This window comes from Hyperolius riggenbachi, chromosome 6 (assembly GCF_040937935.1).
Source record: "Hyperolius riggenbachi isolate aHypRig1 chromosome 6, aHypRig1.pri, whole genome shotgun sequence".
NCBI classification, from domain to species: domain Eukaryota; kingdom Metazoa; phylum Chordata; class Amphibia; order Anura; family Hyperoliidae; genus Hyperolius; species Hyperolius riggenbachi.
In genome coordinates this window covers 362,114,843-362,137,579 of record NC_090651.1, presented here as the reverse complement: position 1 = coordinate 362,137,579, position 22,737 = coordinate 362,114,843, and the positions used below count along the sequence as shown (strand labels likewise).

Here is a 22,737-nt window from a genome sequence, read left to right as displayed (position 1 = left end):
TATGGGGCCCATAGACGGGGCGCGTTTTCTGGCTACATGTGTTTTAATATCTTCTTTAATGCAGCCCTGGCTGGGCCATTTCAATAAGTAAAATCACCCCCCAGAAGATTGTTGCAGAGACGCTGCGCAGGCAGGCTAAGGGACTATTTTAACCTTCCGCCTCCCTGCGCTCTCTGTCTCCAGCCGGCAATTAGTTTATAGTTCCGGCTGAACAGAGAAAACACAGCAAGTGGGCGTGGCTCCACCCCTCCGCTCTACAGCAGACAGAGATGGGAATACAGCCAGAGACGAGAGTCACTCTGGTTACTGGAAGAGGCCCTGCCCCCCACGTGCACAGCAGTGAGGAGAAAGCTGCAACAGCGCGGCTAATTTGAATCAGCCTGCACAGACATGTCTTTGGTCCAGCTGGTCCGCCTCCTCCACGGAATGCCATTGCCAGCAGGTATTCTTTTATCTCACCCTCTGGCTACCTCCTGCCTGTCAGTGCTGCAGACACTACCCTTCCCCCCTCCCCTCCGTGCACACACTCTCCTGTCCCAGCACTGAGCTGAGCCTGAAATAGCTGTCAGCTCTTCTCTCTATTGTAGTTTACACAACTCCCTATCTCCACTCTTTCCTGTCTGGAGAATTCTCACACTATTCATCCCTCTTTTTGTATTTTCTTTTAGTTTACAACAATGTATTGTTTGCACTTTCAGGTTATGCAGTTTATTGTATTCCTGGTGTATGATTATAGCATTTGCACTTTTTATTGATGATTATTTTGTGCAGTTATTGTCACTGAATTGCAGTAAGTCCTATCCATTTAATACATCTATTTGTGTGGATGACCTACCTGCATTGCATTTATTTTTCTCTCCTCTGCTAATGATCATTAGCGATACAATTCTCTAGACGATCATCTAATCGCAATATCTTTTGGAGATGATCGTTCGGTCCCACTAGCGGAATGAAAGCTTCTATGCAATTTGATCAGATTAATGGAATAGATACATTTTCTGGATCAATTTCATTGGTCTGATCAAATTGGTTAGCATCATTACTTCTGTTAGTGATCTTGAATGATTGTTTCCGATCGATATTACGATCGAATCAGATGGTCGATCATCTGGAGAATTGTATTGTTAATGGCCACCTTGACACTAACCTTTACTCTGCCTAATACTAACATACTAACCTCTTTTGCCTATGTACATAAGACGTTTCAAAGTGTAAGCTCACTTATTAGATCACCCACCCTGCCTTACTTAGGCTTGTGTGAGCCCACCCTCCAGGTAATTGATATTAGCCCACCCACCTGGTAATTGATATTAGCCCACCCACCTGGTAATTGATATTAGCCCACCCTCCTGGTAATTGATATTAGCCCACCCACCTGGTAATTGATATTAGCCCACCCACCTGGTAATTGATATTAGCCCACCCTCCAGGTAATTGATATTAGCCCACCCTCCAGGTAATTGATATTAGCCCACCCTCCAGGTAATTGATATTAGCCCACCCACCCTCCAGGTAATTGATATTAGCCCACCCTCCACGTAATTGATATTAGCCCACCCTCCAGGTAATTGATATTAGCCCTCCCACACCTGGTAATTGATATTAGCCCACCCACACCTGGTAATTGATATTAGCCCACCCACACCTGGTAATTGATATTAGCCCACCCTCCAGGTAATTGATATTAGCCCACCCACCTGGTAATTGATATTAGCCCACCCTCCAGGTGATTGATATTAGCCCACCCACCTGGTAATGGATATTAGGCCACCCACCCTCCAGGTAATTGATATTAGGCCACCCACCCTCCAGGTAATTGATATTAGGCCACCCACCAGGTAATTGATTTTAGATTGACTGAGGCCTCCTTTCCACGAACTGTTGAGCTGTGTGCTCAGCAAGCAGTTACCAGGCAGAAGTAAGCAGTTATCATGCAGCAACAAGCAGTTACCAGGCAGCAGTAAGCAGTTGAGAGAGTTTGAGAGGCATTTCACTGCCTATCAGCAGTCCGTGGAAAGGAGGCCTTAGATTCTTAGATTTATTGACTTAGATTAATTGACATAGTCGTGTCACTGACTGTCCTCAGAGGAGCTCACAATCTAATCCATGTCATATGTATGGCAACTGGGACATTATATTAAAGGGGGACTCTATGCAAAGTTTTACTGGGTAGCAGTGTTTCTTCATTACAATGCTGCTAAGTTCATGTACATTTGGCCCTGTCCATGATGCATCATGACCACGCCCACCTTCCGATGCATGGTCATGTTCCTTTTTTCACCGCAGTAATGGGATGTGTGGGCCCCAGGTTGAAATTTCTCTGGTGGGCCCCCAGGGTCCCAGTCCGACCCTGCACACGAGTGACCGTAATGGCCGCCGCTGCCTGCCTTATATAAGGGGGGTGGGGCTCCAGGGGCTAGTGTAGCCTAATTGGCTACACTGTGCCTGCTGACTGTGATGTAGAGGGTCAAAGTTGACCCTCCATGGTGCATTATGGGGCGAACCGAACTTCCGCAAAGGTTCGCCTGCGGGACGCGAACGCGAACTACGGAAGTTCGCATGGAACCGTTCGCAGGCGAACCATTCGGCCCAACTCTAGTGATGAGTCATTCAGTTGCAGCCCATGTTGGTGAGCGCTAAAGGTAGAAGGCTGCGCATCCCTTGCTTTGTTTTCTGCTGTCTGTATTGAATGTAAGTTACACATTTTAGCATAGCTGCTCCCAGGGTAAAGACATTTGCTTTTAACTTAGGTTAGTTAGTGTTAGGACATCTGCTCTGGAGATTTACCTCAACGTTGGTGCAGATGTCCGGTATATTATATTTTTGCATGCAAAACTATGATGGAAGCTAAAATTTCTCCATAGACCAGTATTGCATTGTTTGGACGCGGGCGCACATTTCAGTCCAGGGGGGGTGGTGTATACTGTAGCTAAGGCTAGCTGGCCAGAAGGCAGCAGCTGGCCTGGTGTGTGCACAGCACACACACAGACACATAGCAGCTGCAGCAGCCCTGCAGCACACACTCTGACTGTCACACAATGAAATCAAGCTAATTAACAATATAACAATTGTGTAGTGATAGTGAAGGGGTTAATCACCGAACAGCTTTAGGTTTATCACTGTATACAGCACTTGCTAGGCCAGCAGCACTGGAGCATGTCTCTCAGTGAGCATTCAGCAAGCTAGGACTATATGTCTCATCATGGCAGGCAGCCCTCCTTATTGTACGGGAGGGGGCCTGGCCAGGGTTCCTTTCTGTGATTGGGTGCCAGGGTTTGGGCTGGGAGGCCTCTGATTGGCTCAATGAGGTCAAGCGGGGCTGGCCAGGGTTCCCTTCTGTGATTGGTTGCTAGGGCTTCTGTTGGGAGCCCTCTAATTGGCTCAATTATGTCATCTCCTTAGTTACAGTATTCGGATTCGGATGTCCGCAGATATCCAGGTATGCGACCAAATATCCGCAGATAGCTATCCGGATTTGCACAGAAATCCGGAATCCGAATTGGATAGCTGAAAAAGGTCGGATACCCGGAATCCAGATGAGCAGCACTGGATACATACATAGACATATGACTATGGTAGGGATTAGAGTGTGAGCTCCTCTGAGGGACAGTTAGTGACAAGACAATCTACAGCGCTGTGGAAGATGTTTGTGCTATATAAATACTAAATGATGATAATAAAAAGCAATAGATATGGCAGCCTCTATATAAAGCGGACCTGAATTCAGAACTTCCTCTCTGCTCTATGAGATATACAACAGCATAATGACCTTTCTTTGTTACAGCTGATACAAATCCTGCAATAAATCTGCAGTGTGTCTACTTCCTGCTTTCATGGAAGCAGACATATTGTTAACATCCTGTGTTTACCAATCACCTCTTTGCCATGGCAGTCAGCTGACACATCTGAGGGATCAAATTACAACTTGATGGGACACAGAGGCATGTTCTCTGCCTCATGACAGGCCTCTGTGTCCCCACACTGCCACTCTCTGCCCCCCCCCCACCCCCACGCTATGGCCCCCCAAGATTAGTGACAATATTGTCGCTATCTCGGAGGGTAAATAGAGGAGAGGGATTCCCTGCTCAAAACGTTCCTGCAGGCTTTCCAGAGCTGCCATTGGGCAGGTCTCTTCCCCCTGCCACGCCCCCTACCACTCCCCCGCCTCCCAGCACGCTGGTGAGAGAATGAATCTCTCCTTTCAGCGTTTTGACCCAGAGGTCACCAAATTGAAAGTGGGCCACTGCGGCCCACAGGAGCGGCGGAGAACGGCATGGATGGAGGCTACCTGATCCGCTCAGCCTCCCTGGATCAGATAGCATAATTTTTTTTTTAATGAGACCACCTTGGGCTCTCTTTAAGTAAAAAAGAAAAAAAAAGATCTTTAATTACCTGGGGCTCCTTCCAGCCCCATGGACCCCTACTTTGCCCATGATGTCCTCCTGGTTCTCTCTGGGCAGTGGCAGCGACCCCTGCAAAGCTGGGCTGTCGCTGCCAGTCGGCGGCTACTGCACACATGTGACCACTAGCCGTGTGCACCCTGTTCGTGCTCCCGTGGATGGGAGCATTCTGCGCATGCGCAGTACTCATAATTCACTACTGCGCTTGCGTAGAACCCTCCCAGTGCCGGGAATACAGACAGAGTGGAGGCTGCACCTGGCCGCGTGTACGCAGTAGCCCCCCGACAGCCCAGCTTTACAGGGGTCACTGCCACTCCCCGGAGAGGACCAGGAGGACATTGTGGGAACAGTAGGAGTCCAGGGGGCTGGAAGAAGCCCCAGGTAAGTTAAAACCTTTTTTTTTTCCTCCTACGATACATCCAGGGCACATTTCTTTGTTTTTCTTCTGTCCTGTGCAAGAGTTCAGAATTCCCCTTTTTATATCTTCCTTGCTCTCAGAAGCCATTTTCTGCTAGGAAAGGGTTTTATAGTTGGAATTTCTTATCAGTGAGGGTCACACTCACTAGCGTAACAATAGGGCCTGCAGCCCCTGCTCCTGCTCGGGCACGTTTTGGGGGGCTAGAGGGGTGGCAGCATGAGGGGAAAGCCGTGGCCACAGTCGGCGGGGAGGGGGGACGTTCCCCCCCTCACCTTCGGGGCTCTCCCCTCTGCGCTCCCCTCCAGCTTAAATAAGTGTCCGTGGGCAGCGGCGGCAGCAAACAGATACATAGCTTCCGTGCGCTCCAGCCTGCGTTCCTCTCGCTAGCCTCTGCCGCGACTTCCGGTATTATTATTATTAATTTATTGTATTTATAAAGCGCCAACATATTACGCAGCGCTGAACATTAATTCAGGTTACAGACAATATTTAGGGGAGACATACAGCAATATGACAATACAGGAATACAAGAAAGACCAGATCACACAGCACAGTATGAGTACCAGGTAATGCTTAGTCAGTCACTGGATGGGAGCATGGAGATTAGGCAAGTTAGGTTCACTCAGATGCATAGCATGGGTTCACAGTAATGGAGGTGCATGATCAGGTAGGGCACACAAGGAGGAGGACCCGGCCCAAAGCCTTACAATCTAGAGGGAGAGGTAAGGACACGAATGGTAGGGGATGTGGGGAGTGAAGGAGAGTGCGGAGTCCAGGGTGACACCCAGACAGCGGGCTTGAGAGGTAGGGCGAATGGTAGTGTGGGTAACAGTGACATGCACATCTGGGAGGTTCGTGGATGGCCGGGGTGGGAAGATCATAAATTCCGTTTGGTCTAGATTTAGTTATAACAGGAAGTCGTGTCAGAGGCTAGCGAGAGGAACGCAGGCTGGAGCACACGTAAGGTATGTATCTGTTTGCTGCCGCCGCTGCCCACGGACACTTATTTAAGCTGGAGGGGAGCACAGAGGGGAGAGCCCCGAGGTGAGGGAGGGGGGAGGGAACGTCCCCCCTCCCCGCCGACTGTGGCCACAGCTTTCCCCTCATGCTGCGACCCCTCCAGACCCCCAAAACTACCCCAAAGGGGGGGGGGCTCTGAAATCCTGCAGGGGGGCCCGGTGGGGCCTAGTTACGCCCCTGGTCACACTGTAGTCACTTCCTGTCTGAGTCAGGACTGAGTCAGCCACCTGATATTTAACTCTTTCAGGCAGAGAAAGAAAAAAAAGGAACACAGCATAGTTATTTGTGTGCTAGGCACTGTACACATGTCTATCTCATCATGTCACATGTCGCTTTGGGTATCCTTTGAATGGTTATTCTGCCACCTACATGCTTTATAGCTATTAGCACAGGAAGTGCATTGTTCAGTATCAATCTTCCTTCCTGTAAGACTAGCAGGGACCAGGGTGAATATACAGCTCTGAGTTGATCTGCACAGTCCCTGCGTTATTGATCCAACACAAACACCTCTCACTTCAGGTGTGCATTCATTATCCTGGTTCCAGCATCAGAAATACTTCTGATCTGTATATATTGCTGTTTATTGGTCTATAGCTCCGCCCTCCAGACGATGGTGAGCCAAGGCTGTGATGTCATGTAGCCTTCTGCCCCAGGGCAGTCTGGGAGGTCATGTGATGTACATACTCACTTCACATGGGATTCCCCAGCCACAGTGACACACCTTGCCTGCAGCAAGGAATCTTTGCTAAATGTGAGTATGTAAATCAGAGAGCACTATTGGCAGCTGTAACCCGGCAACACACATGGTGTGTCATCGTCATGCACACAGACTTTCAAATTACTATGGGATGTGCATTGATTTTTATTACTATTATTTTTGCTGTTATCGCTGAGTAAGACGGAGGGGTGTATATATAAAGGGAGCAGCCCTGTGATCTCTGTGGGGGTCCCAACTACTAATCATCCCTTCCTCCGATACAGGGGACTATACTCCAGATCAGGTGGTTTTGTGGCTACACTTGTTATGGGTATGAAGGTCATGGTGGTCACACTTGTTTTATGACCCTTGTGAGATGGGCCTCCAGGACATGAAAGACAGGAAGGGGGGTGAACATTAAAGGGTCCATCAAAGTTTACTGGGGGGCCCCCATGATTTGTAGTTCTTCTTTTCTGTAGTATTTAAAGGGAATATTAACTGAGAATGGATTTTTTCCCTTTAAAATAATACCAGGTGCCTTACTTTCCTGCTCAGTGGCGTAGCTAAGGAGCTGTGGGCCCTGATGCAAGTTTTACAACGGGGCCCCTAAAGCACTCTATACATAACAATTGATAGGGTGCACCAAAACCTGCCAATGGCAACTACAGTGTCAGAGGTGTAAGAAGGGGGTGGGGAGCAGCTTGTTAATAATTACCACTATTCATAGTATCTATAGAAGGGATTATTATGAGCACAGGACCCATGGAAAGCTAATACTGCAGTTGAGGGATGGCGATCGCTACCTCTGCACCCCCTATTGCTATGCCCCTGCTCCTGTGTCTCTAATACTTTTAGCCACAGCCCCTGAACAAGCATGCAGATCAGGTGCTCTGACTGAAGCCAGACTGGATTAGCTGCATGCCTGTTTCAGGTGTGTGATTCAGCCATTGCAGCCAAAGAGATCAGCATGGCTGCCAGGCAACTGGTATTGTTTAAAAGAAAACATCCATATCCCTCAGTTAAGGTTCCCTTTAAAGGACAATGGTAGAGAGAGATATATGTAAGCTGCCATATTTATTGCCTGCTAAACAATGCCGGTTGCCCGTCAGCCCTACTGATCTATTTGGCTGCAGTAGTGTCTGAATAAAACCAGAATCAAGCATACAGGTAATCTTGTCAGATCTGACAATAATGTCAGAAACACCTGATCTGCTGCATGCTTGTTCAGGGGCTATGGCTAAACGTATCAGAGGCAGAGGATCAGCAGGGCAGCCAGGCAACTGGTATATTGCTTAAAGGGACTCAGAGACGACAGACAGCCCAGCTCTGATACTTACCCGGGGCTTCCTCCCGCCCCATTAACACGTCTAAGTCCCACGCCGTCCTCCCGTGGTCTGCCATTCAGCCGCGGTGAGCTCAGTGACGTCATCCGGGTCTACTGCGCGTATGCGGGAGGTCTGCTCCTGTGCGGGAGGTCTGCTCCTGTGCGGGAGGTCTGCGCCTGTGCGGGAGGTCTGCGCCTGTGCGGGAGGTCTGCGCCTGTGCGGGAGGTCTGCGCCTGTGCGGGAGGTCTGCGCGTGTGTGGGAGGTCTGCGCGTGTGCGGGAGGTCTGCGCGTGTGCTGGAGGTCTGCGCGTGTGCGGGAGGTCTGCTCCTGTGCGTGAGGTCTGCTCCTGTGCGTGAGGTCTGCTCCTGTGCGTGAGGTCTGCTCCTGTGCGTGAGGTCTGCTCCTGTGCGGGAGGTCTGCTCGTGTGCGGAAGGTCTGCTCGTGTGCGGGAGGTCTGCGCGTGTGCGGGAGGTCTGCGCGTGTGCGGGAGGTCTGCGCGTGTGCGGGAGGTCTGCTCCTGTGCGGGAGGTCTGCTCCTGTGCGGGAGGTCTGCTCCTGTGCGGGAGGTCTGCTCCTGTGCGGGAGGTCTGCTCCTGTGCGGGAGGTCTGCTCCTGTGCGGGAGGTCTGCTCCTGTGCGGGAGGTCTGCTCCTGTACGGGAGGTCTGCGCGTGTGCGAGAGGTCTGCTCCTGTGCGGGAGGTCTGCGCGTGTGCGGGAGGTCTGCGCCTGTGCGGGAGGTCTGCTCCTGTGCGGGAGGTCTGCTCCTGTGCGGGAGGTCTGCGCCTGTGCGGGAGGTCTGCTCCTGTGCGGGAGGTCTGCGCCTGTGCGGGAGGTCTGCGCGTGTGCGGGAGGTCTGCGCGTGTGCGGGAGGTCTGCGCCTGTGCGGGAGGTCTGCGCCTGTGCGGGAGGTCTGCGCGTGTGCGGGAGGTCTGCGCGTGTGCGGGAGGTCTGCGCCTGTGCGGGAGGTCTGCTCCTGTGCGGGAGGTCTGCGCGTGTGCGAGAGGTCTGCGCCTGTGCGGGATGTCTGCTCCTGTGCGGGAGGTCTGCGCGTGTGCGGGAGGTCTGCGCGTGTGCGGGAGGTCTGCGCGTGTGCGGGAGGTCTGCGCGTGTGCGGGAGGTCTGCGCGTGTGTGGGAGGTCTGCTCCTGTGCGGGAGGTCTGCTCCTGTGCGGGAGGTCTGCTCCTGTGCGGGAGGTCTGCGCCTGTGCGGGATGTCTGCTCCTGTGCGGGATGTCTGCGCGTGTGCGGGAGGTCTGCGCGTGTGCGGGAGGTCTGCGCGTGTGCGGGAGGTCTGCGTGTGTGCGGGAGGTCTGCGCGTGTGCGGGAGGTCTGCGCCTGTGCGGGAGGTCTGCGCCTGTGCGGGAGGTCTGCGCGTGTGCGGGAGGTCTGCTCGTGTGCGGGAGGTCTGCGCCTGTGCGGGAGGTCTGCGCGTGTGCGGGAGGTCTGCGCGTGTGCGGGAGGTCTGCGCGTGTGCGGGAGGTCTGCGCGTGTGCGGGAGGTCTGCGCAGGTGCGGGAGGTCTGCGCGTGTGCGGGAGGTCTGCTCCTGTGCGGGAGGTCTGTTCCTGTGCGGGAGGTCTGCTCCTGTGCGGGAGGTCTGCGCGTGTGCGGGAGGTCTGCTCGTGTGCGGGAGGTCTGCGCGTGTGCGGGAGGTCTGCTCGTGTGCGGGAGGTCTGCGCGTGTGCGGGAGGTCTGCGCGTGTGCGGGAGGTCTGCGCGTGTGCGGGAGGTCTGCGCGTGTGCGGGAGGTCTGCTCCTGTGCGGGAGGTCTGCTCCTGTGCGGGAGGTCTGCTCCTGTGCGGGAGGTCTTCGCGTGTGCAGGAGGTCTGCTCGTGTGCGGGAGGTCTGCGCGTGTGCGGGAGGTCTGCTCGTGTGTGGGAGGTCTGCTCGTGTGTGGGAGGTCTGCGCGTGTGCGGGAGGTCTGCGCGTGTGCGGGAGGTCTGCTCCTGTGCGGGAGGTCTGCTCCTGTGCGGGAGGTCTGCTCCTGTGCGGGAGGTCTGCGCGTGTGCGGGAGGTCTGCTCCTGTGCGGGAGGTCTGCGCGTGTGCGGGAGGTCTGCTCCTGTGCGGGAGGTCTGCTCCTGTGCGGGAGGTCTGCTCCTGTGCGGGAGGTCTGCACAGCTGCTCCTGTGCGGGAGGTCTGCTCCTGTGCGGGAGGTCTGCGCCTGTGCGGGAGGTCTGCGCCTGTGCGGGAGGTCTGCGCGTGTGCGGGAGGTCTGCGCGTGTGCGGGAGGTCTGCTCCTGTGCGGGAGGTCTGCGCCTGTGCGGGAGGTCTGCGCCTGTGCGGGAGGTCTGCTCCTGTGCGGGAGGTCTGCGCGTTTGCGGGAGGTCTGCTCCTGTGCGGGAGGTCTGCGCGTGTGCGGGAGGTCTGCGCGTGTGCGGGAGGTCTGCGCGTGTGCGGGAGGTCTGCGCGTGTGCGGGAGGTCTGCTCCTGTGCGGGAGGTCTGCTCCTGTGCGGGAGGTCTGCTCGTGTGCGGGAGGTCTGCTCCTGTGCGGGAGGTCTGCGCGTGTGCGGGAGGTCTGCGCGTGTGCGGGAGGTCTGCGCGTGTGCGGGAGGTCTGTGCGTGTGCGGGAGGTCTGCTCGTGTGCGGGAGGTCTGCGTGTGTGCGGGAGGTCTGCTCCTGTGCGGGAGGTCTGCGCGTGTGTCGGAAGTCTGCTCCTGTGCGGGAGGTCTGCGCGTGTGCGGGAGGTCTGCTGCTGTGCGGGAGGTCTGCTGCTGTGCGGGAGGTCTGCTTGTGTGCGGGAGGTCTGCTTGTGTGCGGGAGGTCTGGTCGTGTGCGGGAGGTCTGGTCGTGTGCGGGAGGTCTGGTCGTGTGCGGGAGGTCTGCTCGTGTGCGGGAGGTCTGCGCGTGTGTGGGAGGTCTGCGCGTGTGCGGGAGGTCTGCTACTGTGCGGGAGGTCTAATGCGCTTGTGCGGGAGGTCTGCGCGTGTGCGGGAGGTCTGCTCCTGTGAGGGAGGTCTGCGCGTGTGCGGGAGGTCTGCTCCTGTGCGGGAGGTCTACTGCGCGTGTGCGGGAGGTCTGCGCGTGTGCGGGAGGTCTGCTCCTGTGCGGGAGGTCTGCTCCTGTGCGGGAGGTCTGCTCCTGTGCGGGAGGTCTGCTCCTGTGCGGGAGGTCTGCTCCTGTGCGGGAGGTCTGCGCGTGTGCGGGAGGTCTGCGCGTGTGCGGGAGGTCTTCTCCTGTGCGGGAGGTCTGCGCGTGTGAGGGAGGTCTGTTCCTGTGCGAGAGGTCTGTTCCTGTGCGAGAGGTCTGCTCCTGTGCGGGAGGTCTGCTCCTGTGCGGGAGGTCTGCTCCTGTGCGGGAGGTCTGCTCCTGTGCGGGAGGTCTGCTCCTGTGCGGGAGGTCTGCGCCTGTGCGTGAGGTCTGCGCGTGTGTGCGGGAGGTCTGCGCGTGTGCGGGAGGACTGCTCCTGTGCGGGAGGTCTGCGCGTGTGCGGGAGGTCTGCGCCTGTGCGGGAGGTCTGCGCGTGTGCGGGAGGTCTGCTCGTGTGCGGGAGGTCTGCGCGTGTGCGGGAGGTCTGCTCGTGTGCGGGAGGTCTGCTCGTGTGCGGGAGGTCTGCTCGTGTGCGGGAGGTCTGCTCGTGTGCGGGAGGTCTGCTCGTGTGCGGGAGGTCTGCTCGTGTGCGGGAGGTCTGCTCCTGTGCGGGAGGTCTGCTCCTGTGCGGGAGGTCTGCTCCTGTGCGGGAGGTCTGCTCCTGTGCGGGAGGTCTGCGTGTGTGCGGGAGGTCTGCTCCTGTGCGGAAGGTTTGCGCGTGTGCGGGAGGTCTGATCCTGTGCGGGAGGTCTGCTCCTGTGCGGGAGGTCTGCTCCTGTGCGGGAGGTCTGCTCCTGTGCAGGAGGTCTGCGCGTGTGCGGGAGGTCTGCGCGTGTGCGGGAGGTCTGCGCGTGTGCGGGAGGTCTGTTCCTGTGCGGGAGGTCTGCTCCTGTGCGGGAGGTCTGCGCGTGTGCGGGAGGTCTGCTCCTGTGCGGGAGGTCTGCGCGTGTGCGGGAGGTCTGCGCGTGTGCGGGAGGTCTGCTCCTGTGCGGGAGGTCTGCTCCTGTGCGGGAGGTCTGCGCCTGTGCGGGAGGTCTGCGCCTGTGCGGGAGGTCTGCTCCTGTGCGGGAGGTCTGCTCCTGTGCGGGAGGTCTGCTCCTGTGCGGGAGGTCTACTGCGCGTGTGCGGGGGGTCTGCGCGTGTGCGGGAGGTCTGCTCCTGTGCGTGAGGTCTGCGCCTGTGCGGGAGGTCTGCGCGTGTGTGGGAGGTCTGCTCCTGTGCGGGAGGTCTGCGCGTGTGCGGGAGGTCTGCGCGTGTGCGGGAGGTCTGCTCCTGTGCGGGAGGTCTGCTCCTGTGCGGGAGGTCTGCTCCTGTGCGGGAGGTCTGCTCCTGTGCGGGAGGTCTGCGCGTGTGCGGGAGGTCTGCGCGTGCGCGGGAGGTCTGCTCCTGTGCGGGAGGTCTGCGCGTGTGCGGATGGTCTGCTCCTGTGTGGGAGGTCTGCGCATGTGCGGGAGGTCTGCTCCTGTGCGGGAGGTCTACTGCGCGTGTGCGGGAGGTCTGCGCATGTGCGGGAGGTCTGTTCCTGTGCGGGAGGTCTGCGCGTGTGCGGGAGGTCTGCTGATGTGCTGGAGGTCTGCGCGTGTGCGGGAGGTCTGCTCCTGTGCGGAAGGTCTGCTCGTGTGCGGGAGGTCTGCTCGTGTGCGGGAGGTCTGCTCGTGTGCGGGAGGTCTGCTCGTGTGCGGGAGGTCTGCTCGTGTGCGGGAGGTCTGCTCGTGTGCGGGAGGTCTGCTCCTGTGCGGGAGGTCTGCGCGTGTGCGGGAGGTCTGCTCGTGTGCGGGAGGTCTGTGCGTGTGCCGGAGGTCTTCTCCTGTGCGGGAGGTCTGCGCCTGTGCGGGAGGTCTGCGCGTGTGTGGGAGGTCTGCGCGTGTGTGGGAGGTCTGCGCGTGTGCGGGAGGTCTGTTCCTGTGCGGGAGGTCTGCGCGTGTGCGGGAGGTCTGCGCGTGTGCGGAAGCTCTGCGCGTGTGCGGAAGGTCTGCGCGTGTGCGGGAGGTCTGTTACTGTGCGGGAGGTCTGTTACTGTGCGGGAGGTCTGTTACTGTGCGGTAGGTCTGTTCCTGTGCGGGAGGTCTGCGCGTGTGCGGGAGGTCTGCTCCTGTGCGGGAGGTCTGCTCCTGTGCGGGAGGTCTGCTCCTGTGCAGGAGGTCTGCGGGTGTGCGGGAATTCTGCGCGTGTGCGGGAGGTCTGCTCCTGTGCGTGAGGTCTGCGCGTGTGCGGGAGGTCTGCTCCTGTGCGGGAGGTCTGCATGTGTGCGGGAGGTCTGCATGTGTGCGGGAGGTCTGCTCGTGTGCGGGAGGTCTGCTCGTGTGCGGGAGGTCTGCTCGTGTGCGGGAGGTCTACTGTGCGTGTGCGGGAGGTCTGCGCGTGTGCGGGAGGTCTGCTCCTGTGCGGGAGGTCTGCGCGTGTGCGGGAGGTCTGCGCCTGTGCGGGAGGTCTGCGCCTGTGCGGGAGGTCTGCTCCTGTGCGGGAGGTCTGCTCCTGTGCGGGAGGTCTGCGCGTGTGCGGGAGGTCTGCTCCTGTGCGGGAGGTCTGCCCGTGTGCGGGAGGTCTGCTCCTGTGCGGGAGGTCTGCGCGTGTGCGGGAGGTCTGCGCGTGTGCGGGAGGTCTGCGCCTGTGCGGGAGGTCTGCGCGTGTGCGGGAGGTCTGCTCCTGTGCGGGAGGTCTGCTCCTGTGCGGGAGGTCTACTGCGCGTGTGCGGGGGGTCTGCGCGTGTGCGGGAGGTCTGCTCCTGTGCGGGAGGTCTGCGCCTGTGTGGGAGGTCTGCGCCTGTGTGGGAGGTCTGCGCGTGTGCGGGAGGTCTGCGCGTGTGCGGGAGGTCTGCGCGTGTGCGGGAGGTCTGCTCCTGTGCGGGAGGTCTGCGCGTGTGCGGGAGGTCTTCTCCTGTGCGGAAGGTCTGCTCCTGTGCGGGAGGTCTGCGCGTGTGCGCGAGGTCTGCTCCTGTGCGGGAGGTCTGCTCCTGTGCGGGAGGTCTGCGCGTGTGCGGGAGGTCTGCTCCTGTGCGGGAGGTCTGCGCGTGTGCGGGAGGTCTGCTCCTGTGCGGGAGGTCTGCCCGTGTGCGGGAGGTCTGCTCCTGTGCGGGAGGTCTGCGCGTGTGCGGGAGGTCTGCGCGTGTGCGGGAGGTCTGCGCCTGTGCGGGAGGTCTGCTCCTGTGCGGGAGGTCTGCTCCTGTGCGGGAGGTCTACTGCGCGTGTGCGGGGGGTCTGCGCGTGTGCGGGAGGTCTGCTCCTGTGCGGGAGGTCTGCGCCTGTGTGGGAGGTCTGCGCCTGTGCGGGAGGTCTGCTCGTGTGCGGGAGGTCTGCTCGTGTGCGGGAGGTCTACTGTGCGTGTGCGGGAGGTCTGCGCGTGTGCGGGAGGTCTGCTCCTGTGCGGGAGGTCTGCGCGTGTGCGGGAGGTCTGCGCCTGTGCGGGAGGTCTGCTCCTGTGCGGGAGGTCTGCTCCTGTGCGGGAGGTCTGCGCGTGTGCGGGAGGTCTGCTCCTGTGCGGGAGGTCTGCCCGTGTGCGGGAGGTCTGCTCCTGTGCGGGAGGTCTGCTCCTGTGCGGGAGGTCTGCGCGTGTGCGGGAGGTCTGCGCCTGTGCGGGAGGTCTGCGCGTGTGCGGGAGGTCTGCTCCTGTGCGGGAGGTCTGCTCCTGTGCGGGAGGTCTACTGCGCGTGTGCGGGGGGTCTGCGCGTGTGCGGGAGGTCTGCTCCTGTGCGGGAGGTCTGCGCCTGTGTGGGAGGTCTGCGCCTGTGTGGGAGGTCTGCGCGTGTGCGGGAGGTCTGCGCGTGTGCGGGAGGTCTGCGCGTGTGCGGGAGGTCTGCTCCTGTGCGGGAGGTCTGCGCGTGTGCGGGAGGTCTTCTCCTGTGCGGAAGGTCTGCTCCTGTGCGGGAGGTCTGCGCGTGTGCGCGAGGTCTGCTCCTGTGCGGGAGGTCTGCTCCTGTGCGGAAGGTCTGCGCGTGTGCGGGAGGTCTGCTCCTGTGCGGGAGGTCTGCGTGTGTGCGGGAGGTCTGCACCTGTGGGAAGGTCTGCGCGTGTGCGGGAGGTCTGCTCCTGTGCGGGAGGTCTGCTCCTGTGCGGGAGGTCTGCTCCTGTGCGGGAGGTCTGCTCCTGTGCGGGAGGTCTGCTCCTGTGCGGGAGGTCTGCGCGTGTGCGGGAGGTCTGCGCGTGTGCGGGAGGTCTGCTGATGTGCGGGAGGTCTGCTCCTGTGCGGGATGTCTGCGCGTGTGCTGGAGGTCTGCGCGTGTGCTGGAGGTCTGCGCGTGTGCTGGAGGTCTGCGCGTGTGCGGGAGGTGCGCGTGTGCGGGAGGTCTGTTCCTGTGCGGGAGGTATGCGCGTGTGCGGGAGGTCTGTTCCTGTGCGGGAGGTCTGCGCGTGTCCGGGAGGTCTGCTCGTGTGCGGGAGGTCTGCTCGTGTGCGGGAGGTCTGCTCGTTTGCGGGAGGTCTGCTCGTGTGCGGGAGGTCTGCGCGTGTGCGGGAGGTCTGCGCGTGTGCGGGAGGTCTGCTCCTGTGCGGGAGGTCTACTGCGCGTGTGCGGGAGGTCTGCGCGTGTGCGGGAGGTCTGTTCCTGTGCGGGAGGTCTGCGCGTGTGCGGGAGGGCTTCTGATGTGCTGGAGGTCTGCGCGTGTGCAGGAGGTCTGCTCCTGTGCGGGAGGTCTGCTCCTATGCGGGAGGTCTGCGCGTGTGCGGGAGGTCTGCGCGTGTGCGGGAGGTCTGTGCGTGTGCCGGAGGTCTTCTCCTGTGCGGGAGGTCTGCGCGTGTGTGGGAGGTCTGCGCGTGTGCGGGAGGTCTGCGCGTGTGCGGGAGGTCTGCGCGTGTGCGGGAGGTCTGCTCCTGTGCGGGAGGTCTGCTCCTGTGCGGGAGGTCTGCGCGTGTGCGGGAGGTCTACTGCGCGTGTGCGGGAGGTCTACTGCGCGTGTGCGGGTGGTCTACTGCGCGTGTGCGGGAGGTCTGCTCCTGTGCGGGAGGTCTGCTCCTGTGCGGGAGGTCTGCTCCTTTGCGGGAGGTCTGCTCGTGTGCGGGAGGTCTGCTCGTGTGCGGGAGGTCTGCTCGTGTGCGGGAGGTCTGCTCCTGTGCGGGAGGTCTGCTCCTGTGCGGGAGGTCTGCTCCTGTGCGGGAGGTCTGCGCGTGTGCGGGAGGTCTGCTCCTGTGCGGGAGGTCTGCTCCTGTGCGGGAGGTCTGCGCGTGTGCGGGAGGTCTTCTCCTGTGCGGGAGGTATGCGCATGTGCGGGAGGTCTGCTCCTGACCTTCTGTGCGGGAGGTCTGCTCGTGTGCGGGAGGTCTGCGCGTGTGCGGGAGGTCTGCTCCTGTGCGGGAGGTCTGCTCCTGTGCGGGAGGTCTGCTCCTGTGCGGGAGGTCTGCTCCTGTGCAGGAGGTCTGCGCGTGTGCGGGAGGTCTGCTCCTGTGCGGGAGGTATGCGCGTGTGCGGGAGGTCTGCTCCTGTGCGGGAGGTCTGCGCTTGTGCGGGAGGTCTGCTCCTGTGCGGGAGGTCTACTGCGCGTGTGCGGGAGGTCTGCGCGTGTGCGGGAGGTCTGTTCCTGTGCGGGAGGTCTGCGCGTGTGCGGGAGGTCTGCTGATGTGCTGGAGGTCTGCGCGTGTGCGGGAGGTCTGCTCGTGTGCGGGAGGTCTGCTCGTGTGCGGGAGGTCTGTGCGTGTGCCGGAGGTCTTCTCCTGTGCGGGAGGTCTGCGCCTGTGCGGGAGGTCTGCGCGTGTGTGGGAGGTGTGCGCGTGTGCGGGAGGTCTGCGCGTGTGCGGGAGGTCTGCGCGTGTGCGGGAGGTCTGCGCGTGTGCGGGAGGTCTGCTCCTGTGCGGGTGGTCTGCGCGTGTGCGGGAGGTCTACTGCGCGTGTGCGGGAGGTCTACTGCGCGTGCGCGGGTGGTCTACTGCGCGTGTGCGGGAGGTCTGCTCCTGTGCGGGAGGTCTGCTCCTGTGCGGGAGGTCTGCTCGTGTGCGGGAGGTCTGCTCGTGTGCGGGAGGTCTGCTCGTGTGCGGGAGGTCTGCTCCTGTGCGGGAGGTCTGCGCGTGTGCGGGAGGTCTGCTCCTGTGCGGGAGGTCTGCGCCTGTGCGGGAGGTCTGCGCCTGTGCGGGAGGTCTGCGCCTGTGCGGGAGGTCTGCTCCTGTGCGGGAGGTCTGCGCGTGTGCGGGAGGTCTGCTCCTGTGCGGGAGGTCTGCGCCTGTGCGGGAGGTCTGCTCCTGTGCGGGAGGTCTGCGCGTGTGCTGGAGGTCTGCTCCTGTGCGGGAGGTCTACTGCGCGTGTGCGGGAGGTCTGTGCGTGTGCGGGAGGTCTGTTCCTGTGCGGGAGGTCTGCGCGTGTGCGGGAGGTCTGCTGATGTGTGGGAGGTCTGCTCGTGTGCGGGAGGTCTGCTCGTGTGCGGGAGGTCTGCTCGTGTGCGGGAGGTCTGCGCGTGTGCGGGAGGTCTGCTCCTGTGCGGGAGGTCTGTGCCTGTGCGGGAGGTCTGCTCCTGTGCGGGAGGTCTGCTCCTGTGCGGGAGGTCTGCTCTTGTGCGGGAGGTCTGCGCGTGTGCGGGAGGTCTGCTCCTGTGCAGGAGGTCTGCCCGTGTGCGGGAGGTCTGCCCGTGTGCGGGAGGTCTGCTCCTGTGCTGGAGGTCTGCGCGTGTGCGGGAGGTCTGCTCCTGTGCGGGAGGTCTACTGCGCGTGTGCGGGAGGTCTGCTCCTGTGCGGGAGGTCTGCGCGTGTGCGGGAGGTCTGCTCCTGTGCGGGAGGTCTGCCCGTGTGCGGGAGGTCTGCGCCTGTGCGGGAGTTCTGCGCGTGTGCGGGAGGTCTGCTCCTGTGCGGGATGTCTGCGCGTGTGCGGGAGGTCTGCGCGTGTGCGGGAGGTGCACGTGTGCGGGAGGTCTGTTCCTGTGCAGGAGGTATGCGCGTGTGCGGGAGGTCTGCTCCTGACCTCCTGTGCGGGAGGTCTGCGCGTGTGCGGGAGGTCTGCTTGTGTGCGGGAGGTCTGCGCGTGTGCGGGAGGTCTGCTCCTGTGCGGGAGGTCTGCGCGTGTGCGGGAGGTCTGCTCCTGTGCGGGAGGTCTACTGCGCATGTGCGGGAGGTCTGCGCGTGTGCGGGAGGTCTGTTCCTGTGCGGGAGGTCTGCGCGTGTGCGGGAGGTCTGCTGATGTGCTGGAGGTCTGCGCGTGTGCGGGAGGTCTGCTCCTGTGCGGGAGGTCTGCTCCTGTGCGGGAGGTTTGCTCATGTGCGGGAGGTCTGCTCGTGTGCGGGAGGTCTGCTCGTGTGCGGGAGGTCTGCTCCTGTGCGGGAGGTCTGCTCCTGTGCGGGAGGTCTGCTCCTGTGCGGGAGGTCTGTGCGTGTGCCGGAGGTCTTCTCATGTGCGGGAGGTCTGCGCGTGTGTGGGAGGTCTGCGCGTGTGCGGGAGGTCTGCGCGTGTGCGAAAGGTCCAATTTTGATTGCCCAATCTGTCAATTGAGGTGGCAGATGTCTCTGATCAGGTTTTTTTTTGTGAGAACTGAATGTTGAATAGTGTAATTTATTAAAATTCGAGGTGGTAGGCGTGTAGTAGGAATTGATAAAAATCCGATCAGGTTCTGATCAGACAGTGTCTGCCAGTCACTACAAAGTAAATCTGATGTGTGTGTATAGCTGCCTTCACACATGCCTGCTTCAGGCGTATGATTTAGGCTGGGAGCACACCTGTCAGTGCAGAAAACCATAAGGGTCCGTTTCCACTAGCCGCAGTGTCTCCTACAAGACGCACGGTGGTACTTCCTGTTGTGCGACTACGCAGCCAAATCCCGGACGCCGTGCACGGCTATGGGATTCGCTGCCACTTGTATGGAAAATGCTGCAATGTCGTCCAAATCACTATGGCAAGCGATTTGGATGGCTCCTGCTTTATCACCTATGGAAGGGTTTCACCGCGCGATTTGCCTGCTGGGAAACTGCAAATTCTGCAAGAGTTTCGCATTAGTGAAAACTGGGCCCTAAGTTGTCTGCCATGTGCACCTCTCTCTGTGTTTATCAGGTGTTTGTGTTTTGTTTTTTTAAAGTGCCTTTCTATGGCTAAAAGTGTTAGAGGCAGAGGATCAGCACGACAGCCAGGCAATGTGCATTTTTTGAAAGGGAACCTAAACTGAGAAAGATATGGATTTTTTTCTTTTAAAATAATACCAGTTGCCTGGCTCTCCTGCTGATCCTGCATCTCTAATACTTTTAGCCACAGCCCCTGAGGGTCTGCGCATGTGCGGGAGGACTGCTCCTGTGCGGGAGGTCTACTGCGCGTGTGCGGGAGGTCTGCGCATGTGCGGGAGGTCTGTTCCTGTGCGGGAGGTCTGCGCGTGTGCGGGAGGTCTGCTGATGTGCTGGAGGTCTGCGCGTGTGCGGGAGGTCTGCTCCTGTGCGGGAGGTCTGCGCGTGTGCGGGAGGTCTGCGCGTGTGCGGGAGGTCTGCTCGTGTGCGGGAGGTCTGCGCGCGTGCGGGAGGTCTGCTCCTGTGCGGGAGGTCTGCGCGTGTGCGGGAGGTCTGCTCGTGTGCGGGAGGTCTGTGCGTGTGCGGGAGGTCTGCGCCTGTGCGGGAGGTCTGCGCCTGTGCGGGAGGTCTGCGCGTGTGTGGGAGGTCTGCGCGTGTGCGGGAGGTCTGTTCCTGTGCGGGAGGTATGCGCGTGTGCGGAAGGTCTGCGCGTGTGCGGAAGGTCTGCGCGTGTGCGGAAGGTCTGCGCGTGTGCGGAAGGTCTGCGCGTGTGCGGAAGGTCTGCGCGTGTGCGGGAGGTCTGTTACTGTGCGGGAGGTCTGTTACTGTGCGGGAGGTCTGCGCGTGTGCGGGAGGTCTGCGCGTGTGCGGGAGGTCTGCTCCTGTGTGGGAGGTCTGCTCCTGTGCGGGAGGTCTGCTCCTGTGCGGGAGGTCTGCGGGTGTGCGGGAAGTCTGCGCGTGTGCGGGAGGTCTGCTCCTGTGCGGGAGGTCTGCGCGTGTGCGGGAGGTCTGCTCCTGTGCGGGAGGTCTGCTCCTGTGCGGGAGGTCTGCTCCTGTGCGGGAGGTCTGCTCCTGTGCGGGAGGTCTGCTTGTGTGCGGGAGGTCTGCTTGTGTGCGGGAGGTCTGCTCGTGTGTGGGAGGTCTGCTCGTGTGCGGGAGGTCTACTGTGCGTGTGCGGGAGGTCTACTGTGCGTGTGCGTGAGGTCTGCTCCTGTGCGGGAGGTCTGCTCCTGTGCGGGAGGTCTGCGCGTGTGCGGGAGGTCTGCTCCTGTGCGGGAGGTCTGCTCCTGTGCTGGAGGTCTGCTCCTGTGCGGGAGGTCTGCTCCTGTGCGGGAGGTCTGCTCCTGTGCGGGAGGTCTGCCCGTGTGCGGGAGGTCTGCTCCTGTGTGGGAGTTCTGCGCGTGTGCGGGAGGTCTGCGCGTGTGCGGGAGGTCTGCGCCTGTGCGGGAGGTCTGCGCGTGTGCGGGAGGTCTGCTCCTGTGCGGGAGGTCTGCTCCTGTGCGGGAGGTCTACTGCGCGTGTGCGGGGGGTCTGCGCGTGTGCGGGGGGTCTGCGCGTGTGCGGGAGGTCTGCTCCTGTGCGGGAGGTCTGCTCCTGTGCGGGAGGTCTGCGCGTGTGTGGGAGGTCTGCTCCTGTGCGGGAGGTCTGCTCCTGTGCGGGAGGTCTGCGCGTGTGCGGGAGGTCTGCGCGTGTGCGGGAGGTCTGCGCGTGTGCGGGAGGTCTGCGCGTGTGCGGGAGGCCTTCTCCTGTGCGGAAGGTCTGCTCCTGTGCGGGAGGTCTGCTCCTGTGCGGGAGGTCTGCGCGTGTGTGGGAGGTCTGCTCCTGTGCGGGAGGTCTGCTCCTGTGCGGGAGGTCTGTGCGTGTGCGGGAGGTCTGCTCCTGTGCGGGAGGTCTGCGTGTGTGCGGGAGGTCTGCTCCTGTGGGAAGGTCTGCGCGTGTGCGGGAGGTCTGCTCCTGTGCGGGAGGTCTGCGCGTGTGCGGAAGGTCTGCACGTGTGCGGGAGGTGCGCGTGTGCGGGAGGTCTGTTCCTGTGCGGGAGGTATGCGCGTGTGCGGGAGGTCTGTTCCTGTGCGGGAGGTCTGCGCGTGTCCGGGAGGTCTGCTCGTGTGCGGGAGGTCTGCGCGTGTGCGGGAGGTCTGCTCCTGTGCGGTAGGTCTACTGCGCGTGTGCGGGAGGTCTGCGCGTGTGCGGGAGGTCTGTTCCTGTGCGGGAGGTCTGCACGTGTGCGGGAGGGCTGCTGATGTGCTGGAGGTCTGCGCGTGTGCGGGAGGTCTGCTCCTGTGCGGGAGGTCTGCTCCTATGCGGGAGGTCTGCGCGTGTGCGGGAGGTCTGCTCGTGTGCGGGAGGTCTGTGCGTGTGCCGGAGGTCTTCTCCTGTGCGGGAGGTCTGCGCGTGTGTGGGAGGTCTGCGCGTGTGCGGGAGCTCTGCGCGTGTGCGGGAGGTCTGCGCGTGTGCGGAAGGTCTGCGCGTGTGCGGAAGGTCTGCGCGTGTGCGGGAGGTCTGCGCGTGTGCGGGAGGTCTGCTCCTGTGCGGGAGGTCTGCTCCTGTGCGGGAGGTCTGCGCGTGTGCGGGAGGTCTACTGCGCGTGTGCGGGTGGTCTACTGCGCGTGTGCGGGTGGTCTACTGCGCGTGTGCGGGTGGTCTACTGCGCGTGTGCGGGTGGTCTACTGCGCGTGTGCGGGAGGTCTGCGTGTGTGCGGGAGGTCTGCTCCTGTGCGGGAGGTCTGCTCCTGTGCGGGAGGTCTGCTCGTGTGCGGGAGGTCTGCTCGTGTGCGGGAGGTCTGCTCGTGTGCGGGAGGTCTGCGCGTGTGCGGGAGGTCTGCTCCTGTGCGGGAGGTCTGCGCGTGTGCGGGAGGTCTGCTCCTGTGCGGGAGGTCTACTGCGCGTGTGCGGGAGGTCTGCGCGTGTACGGGAGGTCTGTTCCTGTGCGGGAGGTCTGCGCGTGTGCGGGAGGTCTGCTGATGTGCGGGAGGTCTTCTCCTGTGCGGGAGGTCTGCTCGTGTGCGGGAGGTCTGCTCGTGTGCGGGAGGTCTGCTCGTGTGCGGGAGGTCTGCGCGTGTGCGGGAGGTCTGCGCGTGTGCGGGAGGTCTGCTCCTGTGCGGGAGGTCTGCTCCTGTGCAGGAGGTCTGCGCGTGTGCGGGAGGTCTGCTCCTGTGCGGGAGGTATGCGCGTGTGCGGGAGGTCTGCTCCTGACCTCGTGTGCGGGAGGTCTGCGCGTGTGCGGGAGGTCTGCTCGTGTGCGGGAGGTCTGCTCCTGTGCGGGAGGTCTGCGCGTGTGCGGGAGGTCTGCTCCTGTGCGGGAGGTCTGCTCCTGTGCGGGAGGTCTGCTCCTGTGCAGGAGGTCTGCGCGTGTGCGGGAGGTCTGCTCCTGACCTTCTGTGCGGGAGGTCTGCGCGTGTGCGGGAGGTCTGCTCGTGTGCGGGAGGTCTGCGCGTGTGCGGGAGGTCTGCTCCTGTGCGGGAGGTCTGCGCGTGTGCGGGAGGTCTGCTCCTGTGCAGGAGGTCTACTGCGCGTGTGCGGGAGGTCTGCGCGTGTGCGGGAGGTCTGTTCCTGTGCGGGAGGTCTGCGCGTGTGCAGGAGGTCTGCTGATGTGCTGGAGGTCTGCGCGTGTGCGGGAGGTCTGCTCCTGTGCGGGAGGTCTGCGCGTGTGCGGGAGGTCTGCTCGTGTGCGGGAGGTCTGTGCGTGTGCCGGAGGTCTTCTCCTGTGCGGGAGGTCTGCGCCTGTGCGGGAGGTCTGCGCGTGTGTGGGAGGTCTGCGCGTGTGCGGGAGGTCTGCGCGTGTGCGGAAGGTCTGCGCGTGTGCGGGAGGTCTGCGCGTGTGCGGGAGGTCTGCTCCTGTGCGGGTGGTCTGCGCGTGTGCGGGAGGTCTACTGCGCGTGTGCGGGAGGTCTACTGCGCGTGTGCGGGAGGTCTACTGCGCGTGTGCGGGTGGTCTACTGCGCGTGTGCGGG

At 61.3% G+C, this 22,737-nt stretch overlaps 1 protein-coding gene across 2 annotated transcripts in view; it reads left to right on the top strand.

Annotated features, from left to right (window-relative positions):
• Nucleotides 1-227: 227 nt before the first annotated feature.
• LOC137521902 (sacsin-like) overlaps nt 228-22,737 on the top strand; it is an 88,380-nt gene continuing 65,870 nt past the window's right edge. Inside the window, exon 1 of one of the 2 annotated variants that reach the window (XM_068241772.1) lies at nt 228-442. The gene's annotated coding sequence lies outside the window, so the exon portion shown is untranslated. Of the gene's footprint in view, nt 443-6,571; nt 6,590-22,737 lie in introns of those variants that run through there. The other variant, XM_068241771.1, reaches the window with a different exon arrangement.